This window comes from Lagopus leucura, unplaced genomic scaffold, assembly GCF_019238085.1.
Source record: "Lagopus leucura isolate 7727_CA_CO unplaced genomic scaffold, USGS_WTPT01 Super-Scaffold_741, whole genome shotgun sequence".
NCBI classification, from domain to species: domain Eukaryota; kingdom Metazoa; phylum Chordata; class Aves; order Galliformes; family Phasianidae; genus Lagopus; species Lagopus leucura.
In genome coordinates, this window is record NW_024962256.1 from 3,623,571 (window position 1) to 3,642,191 (window position 18,621).

At 39.3% G+C, this 18,621-nt stretch overlaps 1 long non-coding RNA gene across 1 annotated transcript; it reads right to left on the bottom strand.

Moving 5' to 3' along the window:
* Positions 1 to 210: 210 nt before the first annotated feature.
* LOC122175726 lies at positions 211 to 9,903 on the bottom strand. Its single transcript, XR_006177489.1, has 3 exons — positions 9,823 to 9,903; positions 5,348 to 5,432; positions 211 to 261 (listed from the first exon to the last, which is right to left on the bottom strand). It is a non-coding gene; the product is annotated as an uncharacterized LOC122175726 (long non-coding RNA).
* Positions 9,904 to 18,621: the final 8,718 nt, after the last annotated feature.

The following is an 18,621-nucleotide window of genomic DNA, read 5'->3' on the forward strand; positions in this document are numbered from 1 at the left end:
CACTGAAGTTGAAAAGGAGGAATAAAAAGGATAGTTTTTTTGTGATTTGTATTTCTTGTTCATCATCTATTTCATTTGTCCAATGTTTCATTATTTTGGAAATAGGCAGAAGTTACTGAAAGCTTTTTCCAAACTTTAATAAATATCAAAGAACATGATTCAAGGTATTCACCATTCATCACACTGACCAATATTGACTTTGCATTTCTTCCCTGCTTCTCCCCTTCTTCCTTTGCATCCAAAATTAGCTTGTATTTCTTACTGTCAAGAAAACGAGAGAAATACTTTGGTTAGCAAAACATCTGTACAGAGCTTTAATTGAAGGAATCAGGTAGTACTGATGACAAATCGTGTCTGTCTTCCTTCTCTCTGCCAACAACTGCTTTGCCCTTTCTGCACCAATCCCTCCAAGCAATTGATTTCATTTTGCAGTTTACTCATGAAATATCAGAGTGCCATAGGCAGAGATTCCTCCCGCTAGATCAGGTTGCCCAAAACCCCATTCAATCTGAACTTGAACACCTCCAGAGATGCTGTGTAAGATCTCAACATGCCTACTGGAACCTCTACAAGGATTGTGTTAATTTATCATCCAGGGCTAAGAAACATAGCAAATAGCGTAGTGTGAGATTCCAGTAATTCTGTTCTGATGGCTGGATTTCATGGCAGGGAAGGGACTGACCAGTCCATTTTGTATTACTAGTCTTTTCATGACATCCCATAGTTTGATCATGCTTTGGCCCTTCTGCTGGTGCATTTTTGCAGAATCTGCATATGATGCTAAATATACAGTTCTTTCTCATTCTAGTTTAAGTTGTAGCTAGCTGATGCAAGAAATAATTTTGAAAGAAAACAAACCATTCCATCCAGGATAATTTAATACTGGCTGCACGGGACCAGACAAAAGACTCATCCAATTCAAAAGCCTCTCTCTGATAGAAACCATCAGCCACAGCATTGAAACAACAGAGTAGGTACATATTGCATCTTAAGGTCCCCTGCAGTAACGGTGGTAACCACAGCTATCTTGCAAAATACAAAGCTGTAGGCTTGCATCCTGATCAAATTCTATCATAGATTACTACATAACGAAATACAGACACACTGAAAGGAATAAAATTTGATAATCTGAGCATATGGAGTGTAGGGAGGGGGATTTGGCTGTAACAAGGCAGGATGTGACATTTTTAGCTTATTTGAAATTTAATTTGAATTGAATTAAAATTTTTAGCTTATTTGAAAGCTTTTCAAACACAACGAGATTAATTAATATTTAGCTTCAAGAAGAGATTAAAAGAACATTTGTAATGAGAAGGAAGAGCATTGATTAATGATATGGAAGAACTCTGTCACTTCAGGCAATATCAGTGATAGGTGGATGGTTGGACAAGATGATCTTAGAGGTCTTTTCCAACTTTAATAATTCTATGATTCTTTGATTGCATATCAGATGAAGTAACTGTAGTCTGTCCAAAACACCAAACCAATTAAGCGGTGACTGGTTTATTACTTGCCTAACCAACATGACATCTAGATTCAACTGGCTATTAATCATCTTCACTTCCTCTCTAAACCATGTATCATTGCCACGGTGGGTTGTCTGGCAGCTATTTCCCTTCTCTGAAACAGCTGCATTAGAGCAGTGAACAAGCTCATGCACATGCCAGAGTCTACAAAGCACCTGCTGTCTGTTAAGTGAAAAGCACAGCCTATTTGTGGTAATAACTCTCCTACAAGTGAGCAAAACTCGCACCACACTTCAGTGAGAATTTGTGAGACATTTAATTCATTTGTTTATTTGTTGATTTACTGATCAACGAGCACACAATAAAAAAAAGTAGATTACTTAATTGCTACTGAAATTAAAATGCTGGACAGCAAAGAAGAGTTTCCCACTGAGCAGAACTGTTTAACTTCTTGCATAGCAGACTTGATATCTGAAGAGCTGTAGATCATAACCAAAGATTACAAGTAGAGAGAGGAGGTGAAGAAGCAGACACAGTTCCAGTTTGACACAGAACAAACAGAGCTATTGATTGGTACTAGTATTACCTGGATTTAATTAAATGGTTTGTCACTGCAAAGCAAACATTTATGTACAGAATTTAATCACATACTTGTCCCTGGAAATTCACTGGGCAACTACTGAATAGGTAAAAGTGTATGATGTGCTGAAGGCCAATTGATTCTGTTGATTGAAAAGGAATTATTTTGGTGGCAGCTAAACATTGACATCAACAATTCATCCATCATTCATTCTTGCAAGCAAACCATCTGGATGCAATGCAAGATGAGTATAGAGCCTCATGCAAGAGACTGGCAGCAGAAGGCTTCTCTTTGCAGCAAAGAAAAATAATTTCTGCCAGAATATCAAACCAAATCAAGTGATAGAAAAAGCATTTCCTTGAGTGACAGTGAGTAGCAACTTTAACCAGCACAAAAACATTTGCAAACAAGACAAAGACAAAAATAGCTTCATTCATCTTCTCCTCTTCTCTCCCACTCCCCTTTTGTGGAGGAAAACTTATTTTCAGAAATCTGTTGGTTTTTTTTTTAAAGTTGTAATTTATTAGAACTTTTTTTTCTTTTTTTTTTTTTTTTCTTTTTGAGGGAGTGCAATTTTGGCAATGCTGTGTTAAAATCCCAGAACTCCATCAGTATCTTGAAATTTAGCATTTCCCTGTTTTGCACAAGAATACTTCCCTGTTACTAAAAAATACAGAAGAGGGTATTTCTTCCTCTAGGGGAATTTTCAAGTCAATTCACTGTTTTTTTGCTCCAAACTTCTGAGGGGAAAAATAAAACGCACAGATTTTTTCAATGTGTAAAAGTAATAGTAACAAAGCCTGACCTCACACACATACCCAACTACTCAAGAAAAACATTCTAGTCTTGATCTCCAACATTATTGAAAACATCTATCAAAGCACCCAAGGGTCCTGAAGTAACTGCCACAGAGAATAGACACTCCCCAGAGAATAGACACATCCTTCACAGGTCCATGCTTTATTTCTATGAGTCTGGCGTCTGGAGGGTGTACAGATCACCTCATTACAGTATGCACTGACCAGTGCTCTTAAGCAGCAATAGTCTCAGCCTGACACAAAGAGCTGAGTCACAGAGCAGTGCTCTGCTCCTGGAAAAGCCATGGGGAAGCAGTGCAGACTCCTTCTGTGCTTCACTCATGAGATCAGCATGCTGGCAGGAATACATACCTCACCCAACACTCTTCATAGGCCCAACTCTAGCTTCAACATCCTGGGGTTTTCTAACTGCAAACCCCTTTGTTGCAACTGTACAGTTTCTGCCTTCTTTACCAATGATTTATTTTGTCTTGGTGCTAAACAGGCAGATAAGTGCGCCTTCATCAGGATTTTTCTGCCTTCTTTTTGATCTTTCAGTTTTACTCATATTTTATGATTTGTGTTCCTCTGGGGAAGTACAGGGAGGACAAAGTTGCTGTTTTGATCTGCACTGTTCTCTCAAAGTACTCAATGTACAGTCCCACAGTGTAATGCATGGGAGTGACCTAGGTCAGAGGTTGTTATGCTCCAGGCTTCACATGTGAACACACCCCTCCTCCCAGGTAAATGAGCAAAATGCTAATTTGCAGTAAGTAGACTGACATCCTTCTCCTGCAGGTTGTTAGGATGCACCAAGCAAATGGAAAGCAGCGCATGCTACCAGCACAGTGTTGTGGCCAAGTACCATGCCAGCAACAAGTCTGTCAAAAGTCTGTCTTAGGCATAATTTACCTAGACTCTGTGGCCTGTGCTGGGGATCTATTGCTGAATTGCAGAACTGCATCTACATTACATCTACTGCAGAATTCCATGTCTTTCTAAGGGAACACAGCTGAAGAAAATATCTATGTATTTTAAAGATGATATAAGAAGTTTGGAATCTAAGTAAGAAGATCTTCACTGATCACAGCTCTCAAAACCTGAGCACTTAATAGATTCCTACAGAGCTCCTATGCAGAATGCTATGAAACAGTCCTGAGTACAGACATCCTAATAGGAGATATTCTGACAACTGAATCACATAACCATTTAAATTCAGTTTTTTGTTCAGTCAATGATTTGCCTTTTTAAGATACTAGGTATTTTGGATGAAGATCATAGAAGAAGCATAACATTCTCATTATAGACTTAAAGATGGAATAGATAGATTCAAATTCCTCATAGAAGAATTATAGAATCATTTAGGTTGGATTTGCATCAGTTTTTGTCACAGAGTAATCATTGCTGAACGTTCTGACCTGCACTGTGCTACTGAAGAGTGTAAAGTAATGTAATATGTACACACAACAAAAGCAAATGGCAAAGAGGATGGTTGCACTGTTTATCACCAAGCAGTTTTCAGTACTAACAACGCACTGCCTCAGCTGCATCCTGGCCCAGAGAAGAACATTTCCTGTTAGTAAAGCATCACATGCTTTCTGCAAGATCCATGTATAAGTCCTCCTTTAAACATCTAACAACAAGGACCAAACCCACAGTTTTGGAAAGTCCACAGGGAGTCAACCTTTGGCCAAGTGTTTATTACCCACATGAATATCAACCATCACAAACCAGAAAACATTTCTTTACAGCTAAAAAAGAAAATTGGTCAAAGGAAACAAGCAAGAGGCTCAACACTATTCCATTTCAGTTCTAGGTAGTATCAGAGAAATGCTATGCATTACACTCAGTTTTACATTCCCAGGTAAGAAATGCTGAGTTACAACCTGATGAAATCAAACTGATTTAACCTTGCTTTGCTCCCTTAATGCATTCCTGCTGATGCATACTAGGAAAACTGGAATACATGATCTCATTCCCTTATACAACTAGAGAGCTGTGGGTCCATCCACAAGGCAAACCAGATGCAGTTGACCTCTGTGCAGATGTCTATTCTTTCCTGTTGATGACAAAGGAAACCTAGGATGACTAAACCTTCAGTTTAAGTAGTACAGTTAAGCACCTACAGCTAAACGACTGCATGTGCACAGAGCATGTGTAATTCAACATCTTCCAGCTGGAGAGACAGGTTGCTTTGTCTTTGAAATGCTCATGTAACTAGGAGCAGAAATTATCCCATTCACTTAGTTAAACAATATCAACTGGACATATAACACTCAATAGAATAACTGGTCATACTCATTTTCTATCTTATTTAATAATGTATACTTGACAATGCCAAATCCAGATGATAAAGGAAAACTGTATTTGAACTGGAACTTCTAGTAGCAGACAGTACGTACTTGAAGTTCTCCTGCTGCAGGAACACATCTTCTATACTGTATCTGACCTTAACAAACGTTAACTAAGCTGGTTTTGCACAGATACATATTTTATCTGCTTACCCCTACACAGCAGCTTCAGGTGAGTGTCCAAGTAGCACAGCACAAGTCCAGCCAAATACTTCAGACTTTTATGTAGTTCTTCTAACTGTGATGGATGAAAGATAATTTTGATATAAGTGGCTGAGAAGGATGTTGTGCAGCGTTGCTATCTGATCACATAAACAATGGGATATCACAACCAGAAGGCCAAAAAATGTATCTAGGGATGATGACAAGATGACAGGTTTTTTGTGTCATAAAATAAAAAGTAAAAGTTACTTCGTAGTGCAACTCTGAATTGTTCTGTAATCTTCACTCATCCCAGTTGTCACTTGGTTCTGGATTTTGTCTCACAAATCAGTTTGGTTCTATTCACAGCTTACAGCTTAGGGTTGTTTTTGTACTTGATAATATCATGAGCAAGTTCCATCATAAACCTTTGACTGTTAGCTAAACCAGTTACTGCACAGCTGAAAAATTACCAGATCTAGCTTAAATTGCAGATGACTGTCCACTCTTCTCTGCTCAAGAACAACAGTCAGCCACATACAGAGATCAGCCAACACAGCTTTCTTATAAATCCCGGATCTGTGATTCAGTCATCTGGTGTCAAGTTTGAACCTTCAGCAATGAACTGAGTCAATGTCTTCAGTTGTTGAGAAAATGAAATGAAAATGCCCACATCACCTTATTCCCTCTGGCAGGGCTGAGGTTTACTACTGTTATCGTAAGGTAGGATACAACAGGGAAATAATTCCCACATTTTTAACCCACAGATATTTGTCTAACTTCCTTCTATCAAAATACTGGCATTCTTTGCATTATTGGAATAATACTTGTATTGAAGATCAAATTTCAATGGCTTTGGCCTGATGTTGTTTTTAGAAGAGGCCACACTGAAAGGAAGGAACTTGCAGAATAGGTAGAGAATGCAACAGATGACAAATAGAAGTAACAACAGAGAATTATGTGTCATCTAACCCCCATCAATCAGCAATAGAACTTCTTTTCCCCCTTTATATGTCTCTACCAAAATGTATGTCCAGTAACTCAAAGTGTTGAACAATTTTGTCCCTAAGCAACCTCTGATTAAAAAAAAAAAAAAAAAAGTGAAATCAATTTACTAGGGAAAATGTTGCTAAGGAATGAAAGCAATCAAGCAAACAAAACCACTGCAAGCTGAAAGTTAACCATTCTTCCCTAGAAGCATGACCCATGAAACCATTTGCAGCAATCTTGTGACAGTGCAGAGAATGGCACATCACTCCCTGCAATATAACCGGGAGCAGAAACAGGCACAGCTGTGTTAGTGGCTCTTGGGCATCCTTTCTAAGAACTTATTACGCCCTCATTAAAACACTGCAGCAACACCCCCCTGTGAGCCACAAACCACTGACACCAAAAATCACACAAGTCCTTTCGATGAACAGTTATTTACCTTTGACACACTGCTGTAAACTGTATTTTAACTCTGAGTACCAAACTTTCATTAAAGAAGTTTCAATACCCAAAAAGTATACAGAAATTGTTGAAGAACCATTACTGTAAAAGTGACTTCATTCAGAAAATCCTTTCCCAATCGGTGTAATTTAATGGGAAAAAAAAAAAATCAGACTGAAATTCTTCACTAGTTTGTTCCAGATTTTAGAAGCCATACTGGAGGCAATCTTGTAATCACATAAAACATCTCACTAACAGTCTAGAGAGCCTGCTGGCAGGCAGGGTCCTGTGAAAGGAGTGAAGGAGTGTTTTCTGGTTTGCAATCTTATGAGTAGGTTGGGTAAATCACTAAGGTGAATGCACTGCATAAAAACAAGTTATTATTATGTGAGGGTGTAGGTGTCAGTATAAAAGATGGGTGAGTAAGCAACTGAGAAGCAATGCGCAAGAAGCTAGCAGCAGTGCTAAGGAGATTACAGAAACAACAGTGATACTGTATTGAAAGAGGTGAGTGACTGAAAACACAAAAATTACAACAAAATAACTTGAAATCAAAAAACCGTTGCTTGCTTTATTCATTTGGGCAAAGATGCATAGCTGATGGTAACAACTCTGTGTTGCCATGGGATTAAGGCTTTAATGATATTTTTTATCTCTTCTGCTCTCCCTGGTGCGGTTTGTTCTCTTGTACGAAGCTTCTTAATAGATGCTAAGATTTTTATGGTTGTATGTATGATGAATGTATTTTCTAGAATATCCACTTCCACACATCATTTTTGCCTTGCACTTACTATCATGCTATCACTTTGCTATTATGCTATCATTTGCTTTTTGGGACTGAAGATGAGTAAAAGAAAAAGGATGAAGAGAAACCCTAACTCTTGTGAGAACTATTTATGTCTGGACATTTGGAAAAAGCAGAAATAAACATCAGATAAATGACCACTATCAAGTACAACAAGTTGTGAAGCATGTGGACTGGATAAAATGCCATATAAAGAGCTAAGAATCAATTTATACTGGTATATATTTTTGAAGACTATGTTGACTTACTGCAAGACTGGAAGAATGCAAATAGCATCGGACCCACATGGAAAAAAAGATGATCCAGTAACAACATGGATGCCATTTTTTTTTCTAAATAATGAAGCAGTAATAGTACTAACAGTATATACCACACTGGTGACTGCGCAGAAATAAGTGGAGCCATCAACAGTACTGGTTGGATATACTTCACCACGCCAGACAAACATCATAAGGTTTTTTTGTTGTTGTTGTTCATTAAAAAAAAAAAAAAAAAATTGCAAAATGTAGAGATAAAGAGTATTCAAATGAGATGAAATCTAGCTAGGTGTTACAGAGGTATTTCCTAATGCGACTTCTTGCAAAAACTTAACCTGAAGAAAAAAAAAAAATTAAAAGCACCAGTGTGCACCAGCTTTGGATGAAACAGAAATAAAGGAAAGCAAAGAAAGACTCACTGTTCCCAGCACCTGCAAGACCTCCAGCGCCCTGGATTCTCCCTCCAGCTTTGCTGAGAGGGTGAAGCTGAACACCTTTTACATTAGTTTCTGTTTTACCTTTGTGTTTGAGACCACCTCTTGTGCATTTGGACAACAAACTAGGATCTGGAAGTATGACATTCATATGAAATAATTAATGATACTACTTACACCAAAGGTATTACAACAGTATGTGGGTGTTTAAAATGAAGTATGGTATGTGGCTGCTATCAGGAGGAAGACTCAATCACCTGTGCTCCTCACCTGCTGAAACATGAGTAGGTTTGGAATCACAGCATGCAGAACAAGGTGTTACTGTGGGACAAAACATTTTTGAGCAGTCTATGCAGTGTATGGGGCAGATACTGCTTATTATGACCAAGTAGTTTTTAGTCTTCACAAAGCACTGATCTGATCTGCCAAATGTTCATTGATTTAACTAATGATCCATTTATCACAGATGATGATGCTTTGACATTTATAGATTGTATAGCATTTATGGCATGCTAGTGCAATCAGAGAGACAGATTACATTACATGATACAGACACTGGCTCTTCTTGGATGAGGTAACTGCCTCCAGGAAGGTTTCAAGCTGGATTTTAGCAGTTATAAGCAGAGATGTGCTGTTACAGGAATATTTCCTAGCACTCACCTTACTCTTGAATAATTCTACCGGGAAGCACATTCTTTGGATTTCTATAGAGCCAGCCAAAATGTTGTGACTGCAGTCTTAGCCAATTCATTTAGAGCTACATACAGCTGGATAAGCAAAGCTCAAGGCACACCCCTGGGACAAGCCATACTATGGCAGGTGTTAGATCTGAGAAGTTAAGGAAGGAGCAGGCTATGTGTGCCAAAGGAGAGGCACACTCAGGGGCTCTTAGTGGCCTAGAGAACAGGAAGATCCCACAGTACAGCAGTGAATCTTAACTGTGCACTGTGCTGTGGATGAAATCACTGCCTCACACTTGAACTGCAGGCAGCAAGAGGAGAGCCTGAAGCACTGTCCTGGGCTGTATGCAAGCATGGCTGCAGACAGCCTGCTGATAGTCAATTAAAGCATTTCTCAGATTTGTATCAACTGTGGCAAGTCATTTTAGGAAGCAAACAAAACAAAACAAACTCAGCTGGAGAGCACCAAGACTGGAATTAAAATAATGCAAATTCCACTCAGCTGTATCTGCCTTCTTGCTTGTTAGGTTTGCTCTAGCACTGATTGTTTCTAGAAACTGCTTTGTAGGAAGCACCCCAGAGAGAAGTCAGCTCTTTGTATGAAGCCCAGCCTGCAGCCACTGACATCTCCAGATCTCAAGGTAGCCGAAGAGCAAAATCTTGCCCGGACCTACTATTAAGTGCTTTCCGCCTGTTACTTGTTACAAATGACAGAGAAACAAATCCCTTTCCTTCCCACTTGCTAACAGAAAACAACAGTTTCATAGCATAAGCAATAAGCTTCCAGATCTGGCTCAGGCCCAAGTGTCGCACATCAAAAGCAGCGAGAAGTGGTGGGCGCACCGCATTCACACACAGCAAGCTGGGGCTGGGTACGTACAGAAGCTGCAGTCCCCACATCCTCCTCACCCCACATTTCTCAGCTCATTGCAGCAACTACATGCAGCAGCACTGAGGTGTCTTTGGCCGTTGCAGACGCGCAGCAGATCCTCAGGATGAATTTAGAGCCAGTGACGCCATTTCCGGTGAAAATTTGTTCCTCCCTTCCCTTTTCCCAACAAGATGAAGCACACAAACTGCAGCCCAGGTTAAAAGTTCAACCTACACTGAGGGAACCTGCACTGTGATGAGAACAGACTTACCCCAAGGTAAGTCTGTAACCTCTCATTGCATGAAAAGCTGAATAATAGGGTAGTACTTCACATTCGGAGATGGAAAAATCACAGACCAGAGCATTTCAACTGGAGTTTTAACGTTCTCCAGTAGAAGTGAAAAACTTTTGAGAGGGAAAGGTCGCTCCTCTTCTTTCCCTCTTTCCCCCCCCCCCCCCCCCTTAAAATACAGTTTTGTCTTCCTACTATTCTCACTGTTCTCACTCAAGGCTTTTCTCCTTGACTTGGAAACAGACCAGGAAGTTAGCTTACAAATGTTGTTTAACTTAATCATCATCTAACTTGACTAAGCCTTGTTTATTTTATTTTTATTTTTTTTAATGTACATGCAAACTTTACTAGGAAGCCAGACGATTTCAAAGGTTTTTAAAAGGCTAAAGGTTTAAAAATACGTATCTAATTTGGGTTGTGATATTTTGGGTATAAAAGCATAACGTAAATTTTAATGTCTGCCTATGAATGCTAGACATAATTTCAGCAACCAGAAACTTTGTACTTCAGAATGCATCAATCTCAAACTTTAACAGTGGGAAAAGACTTGTTATCTTTCAGTTTAGACATGTGATCTCAAACTCAGAAGAAAGTAAGCAGAAAAACTCAACAGTAGAAGGATGTCGGTATTTTTACTGAGAAAATATTTTAATATCATGCTCAGAGATGTCCACCACAGTAATCTGTGAGCTCAGAGACAAAAGAAATGTATCAGAGGAGACAGATATCCACATGAATTCCTCCTAGCTCCTGAGAACAGCTTCCAGATGCATCTCTCCAGAACAGCTTGTAAAAGGAACACAATATTTCAGCATATACACGAAAGCAGCAGTGAAGCTGCATCTTGCCAAGGGTGATGGATGCAGCCAGGCCAGCTATTAGACAAAACCTTCCCCCCACTGCAGCACTTCCCACTGAGATTGAGAAGCCATTGGTCCAAGCATCACGCTCAAGTAGAAGAAGCCCAGAATCACTGGACTGGGAAAAAATCAAACCACAGGATGTCACAGTCCACTCAGCTGCTTCTGGACAATCTGGCCTAAAAGAGCTGAAATATTTGCCTGCTGAACATGACAGATGAAGGCACTAAGAGGCTTCTTTGCATCACAGACAGAATCAGTATAACCAAAAGGCAGGGTAAAGTTGGTACTGAAGGGCACACTAAGACTATGTTGTTTCCAAGTTGCAGTACATTTGAACCTGAGACACATACCTCCCATTCCTCTTTTTATTCTGCTGGTTCAGCTTCTTTGGCTGTCACCAGATTTTAAATAAATAATCCTAATTAACCAAGGATTTTGGCTTAATCAGAGCAGATAAGGAAGTTCCAAATACCCAGGCAACCTAGGTAAACACCTCCACGTACCAGCAAATGGTCCAGAAGCAGTAGGTGACACTCAGGGCCCTATGTGTTGCTCAGGGTATCATCTGTGTCCCTCAAAAAGGAGCTACCAATTGCTGCTCCAAACACCTAACTGACTTTTTTTTCCTGCCCATATCATTTTTCTGACCTTCAAACTTTTACACAATCTAGAGCTCACAAGTAGTCCAATACCATCAGTGACAAAGGTCACGAAACTACCAAGGCAGAATAGGTTGCTTTTTTACAGCCAACATACATTTATTTTTCATTCTCCCGCATTCTGCTTATCCTGTACTTTCCTCCTCTTTCTGTAAGTTGTTTTCTTCTTTTTAATAAGGTTCTTAGCACTGCCTGTCTTTCACTGGACATCAGGAGCAAATCCAACATAATTTACTGGCTGTGAGAGTCTTATTTTATTTTGATTCATGTGAAATAGTCCACATGCTCTAAAACAGAATATGTAACACAAATAAAATATGACTGAGCTTCCCTGGAATAGGCAGCAGAAAAAAACATGGGCATCAGGCCCAACTGGGCCTGAAATTTTCTGAAAAAAGTTTTCTTGAAAAGTCAACTGTTGTGATTGCAGTACAAATGCCACAGATCCACATTAGGGCATGTCACACATTCATCCGTTGTACATGGATTAATCAGGTAGACAAGGTCATTTACCTCATTCCAAACCCTAACTAAACATGACGCAGGGGTTACAACTCCTTCATAGGAAGTACTGATTGCCTAAGTTTGAATATCACTACATTTTTTTATTGACGAACTTCTTTAAACACCAATGCACACCCATTTTTATTCAAACAAACTACGTCTTCAAGATCAATAGCTTCAATGGACACAAAGTTGAATACAACTGTTCTTCACCTGTAAAATCGTGAAAAACACTGTGTGCTATTGAAACGACCTCAATTATTATCCCTAAATTTCTGAATCTCATTTTAGGTACCAAAATACAAGTACAAGAAAAGTACTTTCAAAAAAGGAAGGCTTAATTAAAGTTTAGCTGCACAGTTTAAAGCAATGTCTCCTTTTGTGATCTTGTGCAACAAGGATATGAAAAATCCCTCTAAAATTTAGCTCCAATGATCCATTTCAACAGATTTCTAAAGAAATACATAATTATCTTGGAAATTAAAGGTCATGCCAATACCAGATGGCAGTGGTCAATGTACCGAGCTGCTGGAGTTCAAGGAGTGTTTGGACAGTGCTCTCAGACAAAGGTTTTGAATTTTGGGTGTTCCTTTGCAGAGCCAGGAGTTGGACTCAATCCAGAGCTGTTGGAGTGTGTCCAGAGGAGGGCCACAAAGATGAACAAAGGGCTGGAGCACCTCTCCTATAAAGAAAGTCCAAGTGAGTGGGCTTGTTCAGTCTGGAGAAGAGAAGGCTCCTGGGAGACCTCACTGCAGCTTTCCAGTACTTGAAGGGAGCTTACAAGCAGGAGGAGGACCAACTTCTTACACAGTCTGATAACAACAAGACAAGGGGAATGTCTTTAAAATAAAAGAAGGGAAATTTAGGTTAAGTGTTGGGAAGCAATTTTTTTACTCAGAGGGTTGTGAGGAGCTGGCGCAGGCTGCCTAGAGAAGCTGTGGATGCCCCACTTCTGGAGATATGTGGCCAGATTGGATGTGATCCTGGGTAGTCTGATCTGGTGGGTGGCAGCCCTTCTCATGGTAGGGGGGTTGGATCTGCACGATCTTTAAAGGTCTCCTCCAATCTATGCCATTTGATGATTCTATGTTCCTCAGTGATCCAACTCAGGATATTCTGTGATTCTATGGAATCTTCATAACTACCTATGCCTCATTTGATTCAATAAGTTACATCACTGTGACACGTAGAGGCATTCCAAGTGGTCTTTAAACTTTCCTCGTCTAAATATTATACATCATATATTAGTACCTTTGAATCTATGGACTAATAACGTTCGAAGTCTAAAGTCACTAAGAACAATTTCCTTCTTTATTTTACTTCATAGTCACTTGGCATAGTCCCTGTTCTTAAACTGTCATGCCTTCATGCCTGCTTCTCTTGCCCATGCTTTATCCTAGCAGTAGAGGAGGTTAAATGCAGCAATTTTTAGAGGTAAATTATTAGGCAAAGTAACAGAGCCAAACTATGAGAAGAGCTGAACAAATGAATCTGAAACTTCATTTCTTGGATTATTTCTCAAGATTTGAGTTAAAGGTCTAAAGAAGTTGATGCAGAAACCAAGGTCTGGGTGGCCATAACAAACCTGTGTTGAGCTTCAAAATATCATCAAAACCTCAACTGTACAAGGCGATTTTCATTTTCATCAGGTGTTAATATCAGGAAACCTTCAGCTATTGCTACCAGCTGGATGTGAGCTCATCAGTATCCACTGTGTTTGCCCACATTATGTTTGAGCAGTCCCCATTATATCTTTAACCTTTAAAGGAAGAAAAGACCTGACAACTCTATCTGTCCACAGACCTTCATCACAGCCTTGCTGTTCCAACCATTCAGCCAGGCAGAATGTATGCAGGGTGATCTCTGGAGTTAACATGCAATATGCAGCATTTAATGCTTTTGAGATAAGCATGGTATTACTGCGCTGGAGATTATGCAGAGTTAGGTTTCCCTCCTTTTTCCATCTATGATTCCCATTAAATGGAATAAAAGCGATATATACCAAATATTTTTCAGGTCTAAGCTAAGAAGAGTTAATCTCATGGTACAGATTTTAATACCAAATAGAGCTATGTGGAATTCTCAGAGTCTGCAAGTCAAGGCACAAATCCAATAGTTCCAGTTCCTCCACAGTGACTCAGTTTAATTCATATTTCTGCATATTTACTTAACATCTACAGTTATCATAAGTGCCACTGGTCTGGCTCTAAAACCATTAACAGTTTTTGGGATATGCCACTGGAGCTCTACATGAAGAAAAGAGAGTGCAAGATTGTCACAGTGACATGAAAATCGCAATTTCAGTGAGATCCTTCAATATCACACAGCATCAGTACTAGAAAATAAAACAAGACCGTGGCTGATCTCGGGCACCAGGGTAATAGGAAACATTCAGACATAAGCAGTCATTAATTCATTATGTATCCATCCCTTTTACACAGAACTATTAACACAGTAAGAATGTCTTCTAAAATACTGTCACCAAACTTAACAAATGTCAGGAACATTGTTTAGACTGAAGGGTTAGAGTTTGTTTCATGTTTATCACTTGATAGACTATCGCGTCTGAGTAAATTTCACAAGACCAATAAAAAAAGATTTCTTATATTTTACCTGGAAGAGTGACTAAACTCCAGCTTTGTGTAGTAATGACCTTTAGCTCCAGTCTTTACAGCTTGGATTGGTTGCACACCTCAGCAAGAATCTCTTTTGATCAGCATTCAGGGATACTCTATGGTATCTACAGTATTCTTGCAAATCCCACTGTTGGTAGCAGAGCTGTAAGCAAGCTGGCACGCACACTCCTTGCAAATTTTATTTCCTCTTGGCATATGTTCTTCATCACTCAAGTGCCAAGTTTGCACAAAGGGTAAATGATTAAATTGCTTGAGCGATATTTGAAAGAAATGGTAATGCGACTAGTCATACTTCAGATAAGCAGAGAAAATTAATTTAAACCAAGGAAGCAAAGTATTAAGCTTTCTATCACCAATAAAAGTCAGCCAAAGAAAATTTGGATTGTCACATACTTAAAAAAAAAAACCCACTAAATGCAGACATCTGTCAAAAATTACTAATTTTGAATAAATATTTTGAATCACATCCTGCCCAAAGATTTCCATTTAAATTAGAAAACTACTTTCTAAGAAATTCTTAACTTGATACTATTTATGTGATCCCTGCTGGTCTATAAAGAATTCTTCCTGTCATTTGTCATCTGTTTTCTTCAGAATAGTCTTGAGGGAGAAATTAATTTAATTTTCATTCATGAAAATATTGGTGATTTTTTCCTACCTCCTGGAAAAACAGCTTTTGTTAATTGTGACAAGTTCTACCTTGAGCTCCTCCTTTACAAAACTGGGACATAGGTAATATTTCCACAACTGTTACAGCCTCTTTTATGTCACTGGTCGTGCGTTCTAGTCACTGAGATCACAAACTAAGACATCACTCATTTGGAAACAACAGGGAACACAGATAATGCATACAAACAAGTTTGCAATACAGAACATAAACCCAGGTGTTTTTCAGGGCATGGGTAAATGTTTTCTCACACCTGCTTTCAAAAGAAACAGGAAAAGGTCTACCACCATTAACAACTCAGCAAGACTGAGACTTACTTAAGAGCCCAACCTACCCGTCTCAGAGATGACAAACTCATTGCTCAGAAACGCCTACTACTCTCAGCTCTTGTTTTAGCAGTAAACCATTCGTTTTCATTCTTCAGGAAGAAACGTTATGGGTGAAAGGTGACAAAACACCACAACTTATTAATCTGTTGTTAAAAAGATGTAAAAAGACACATACCTTATGCACTAGGAAGAAAGAAGCTACAGCCTAGCACATACAGGTATCTTACATACCTGGTTTGGTTGTCTCCTTGCTATGCTTCCATCGTGCATCTGTATGCAAGTTAAGATATATCTAGAGCCAAAAACACTGTCAGTAATTCTAGCTCTTTAGAGACAATGAGGCAATACCCACTTATATTGAATATAAGGATCTACCCAACTAATCTTTTCTTTTTCTTCTTCTTTTTTTTTTTTTTTTTTTTTTTTTTTTTTAATCTTAATATCTACTGCATACCTCATGCAGAATTAAATCAGTTGTTTAATTTCTCTCATTCTGGAGGCACCACAGACCAGAACCAAGAGACCTTAACACGATTATTATCTCTTTACAGCAAGCTTTGAGCAGTCCCACTCATTCTTTTATCCTTCCCAAAACTGTCATTTTCTAAAAACTTAGAGGATATTGCAGCTCAGAAGGTGTAGGTGGATAAGTGGTGCAGCACTGATGGGAGCCCGATTCTGGCACTCCTAGCACAGGTGCTTCTACTTGTGTTAACAGTGTGTTAACAATGAGCAGGTTTCCCACCCCAGTCAAAGATACTTGGGATCTCAAGTAAAAAGTAGTAATATGTTATAATTCAAACATTATGCATAAGTTAAATTTCAGGTCTAGTCAAACCAGACCTAAATCAACAAAAGCTTTGTGATCTTGACCAGTCCTAACAATATTAAAGAACTTCGGAATTTTTAGCTTTGGTTTTCAGATCCCAAGCTGCAAACCTCTTCCAAAGGTTGCAGCCTCAGGAAGTGAAGCCAAGAAGTTTCACCTAGCTGCTCAGTGCCAGTACCTTATAGCCTGTTTTCCATCAGCATTAAGCACAACACCTTTCATAGAAGGAGGAAGACAAAAAATAAATAAATGCAAATGGTTAAATGAATATAAATCCCTGTTGGACTAGGCTTAGCCTAGCATCATGGGCATCAAACTGCGCTTGTTCGTTCAGCAAGTAAATATTATTTGTACATCTTTAGATGCAAAGATATATAATGGTAAGATAACTATTGTGTATATCCTAACTGTGCTCAGAGCTCCTGCCATAAAGGAACATGGTTCTTTGTGGACCACTTGAGCTGCAAGGGAAACCCATTCCTCAGCAGTCAGACATGCTAGAGAAGGAGCACCTCCACAAAGCAACAGGGAAAAACGTAAGGATATGTTTGCAAACTCTACATGCAATCCAGGAGGCACCTTGTCTCTGCAAAATAACACTCTGTGCTCCATCTGTACTCACAATTAATAAGAGCCCTATTGAAAATCCAAGTGTGCAGCTCTTGCAAGAATAGGGTTCACTTTCACAGTGTGCTGCCCTCTTCGAAAGCTGTTGCACAAGAGCTGTATGTTTAACATCTCTAACCAGCCAAAATTGCTCTTTATATTTGATCAGGAATAATTTTTACCTTTGAACCTGTTGCAACGCAGGTTCAAGGGTTACCTGGGTGCAGTGTTGCCTGTTTATTAAAGCCACACACCGATGGTTCGGGGCTCAGTCCTGCCACGGGAGCTGGGGAAGCACCAACCCTTCAACACCCCCCTTGGAGTTGTAAAGCAGTGAAGCAAATCAGCTGTGCTGGGCCCTCCTTTGCGTGGACAAAGGTAAGCAAATCTCTTTTGCCTACACCTTCCAAAGTACTGACCTTCCTGCTTCTGCAGAGAAGCACAGCAAGTAGTAAAACAGCCTTAAATCGCTGCAGTGCTGGGATCCAAGTGCACTGCTCTTGTCACGTTGTGTGCTTTTAAAGCCAACAGCCAAGGAGTTGGCTGTCTGTTATGGAAGGACCAAGTCTGAGCTCACAGAGGCATACAAAGAAATCACAGCCATAATAAAAGCCCAAGCAAAAGCAACCACCTGAACACTCCCTGTTGCTATAGACTGGAACTGGAAATCTGACGTCCATCCATGCTGAGGCTGCTCTCTTATCAGTTTTGACTATTTAAAGATACAGTGTGCAGAGTACCAGTGCCAGGCTCCCATTCAGACTGTAGGTGAAAACAGAGTGACAGAAAATGAGCCATCATTTGGTTCCACAGCACCAGAGGCAGATTTTGTAGTTCATTAAAATATTACTATACACTAGATTGGTAGATGCACAAGCTTTTTGGCCATATTCAGTACAACAGGACCTTAGTCCCTAACTAAAATCACAGAAGCTAGCTATAATGCCTTTTTTTTTAATTATTAAACATTTTTAAAGCACAGCTTTCACAGTTATACAGATGGAGGCCTCTCCAATCTCTTGCTTGTGCATAGATCTACAGCTGTAACAGAGGAGGGGATAGCAGAGAGGTTAACCAGAAATCAAGCTGCAAGTGAGACCTGGCAAAACGTGTGCTGCTCTTCCAAGCCGTAGTCCATCATCCTGCTCAGTGCATCCCCTGAGGAACCCAGTGAGATTATTTATTTCCCTGTGCATTTTATTTGTTTACAACAGACATACAAAAAAAAACAAAAAAAAAAAAAAAAAAAAAAAAAGTAGCAGAGTAATAAAGAACTATTAATTTTATAGCATTAAGAAAACTGAAATTCAAAAACCCTACCAATAAAGTGAGCCCACATTTTGCACAGACTCACACTATCAAGATCCAAGTCTTGAAGCTACAACAAAGCCATGAACTGGGCTAATGCTTCCTCTTCATTTAT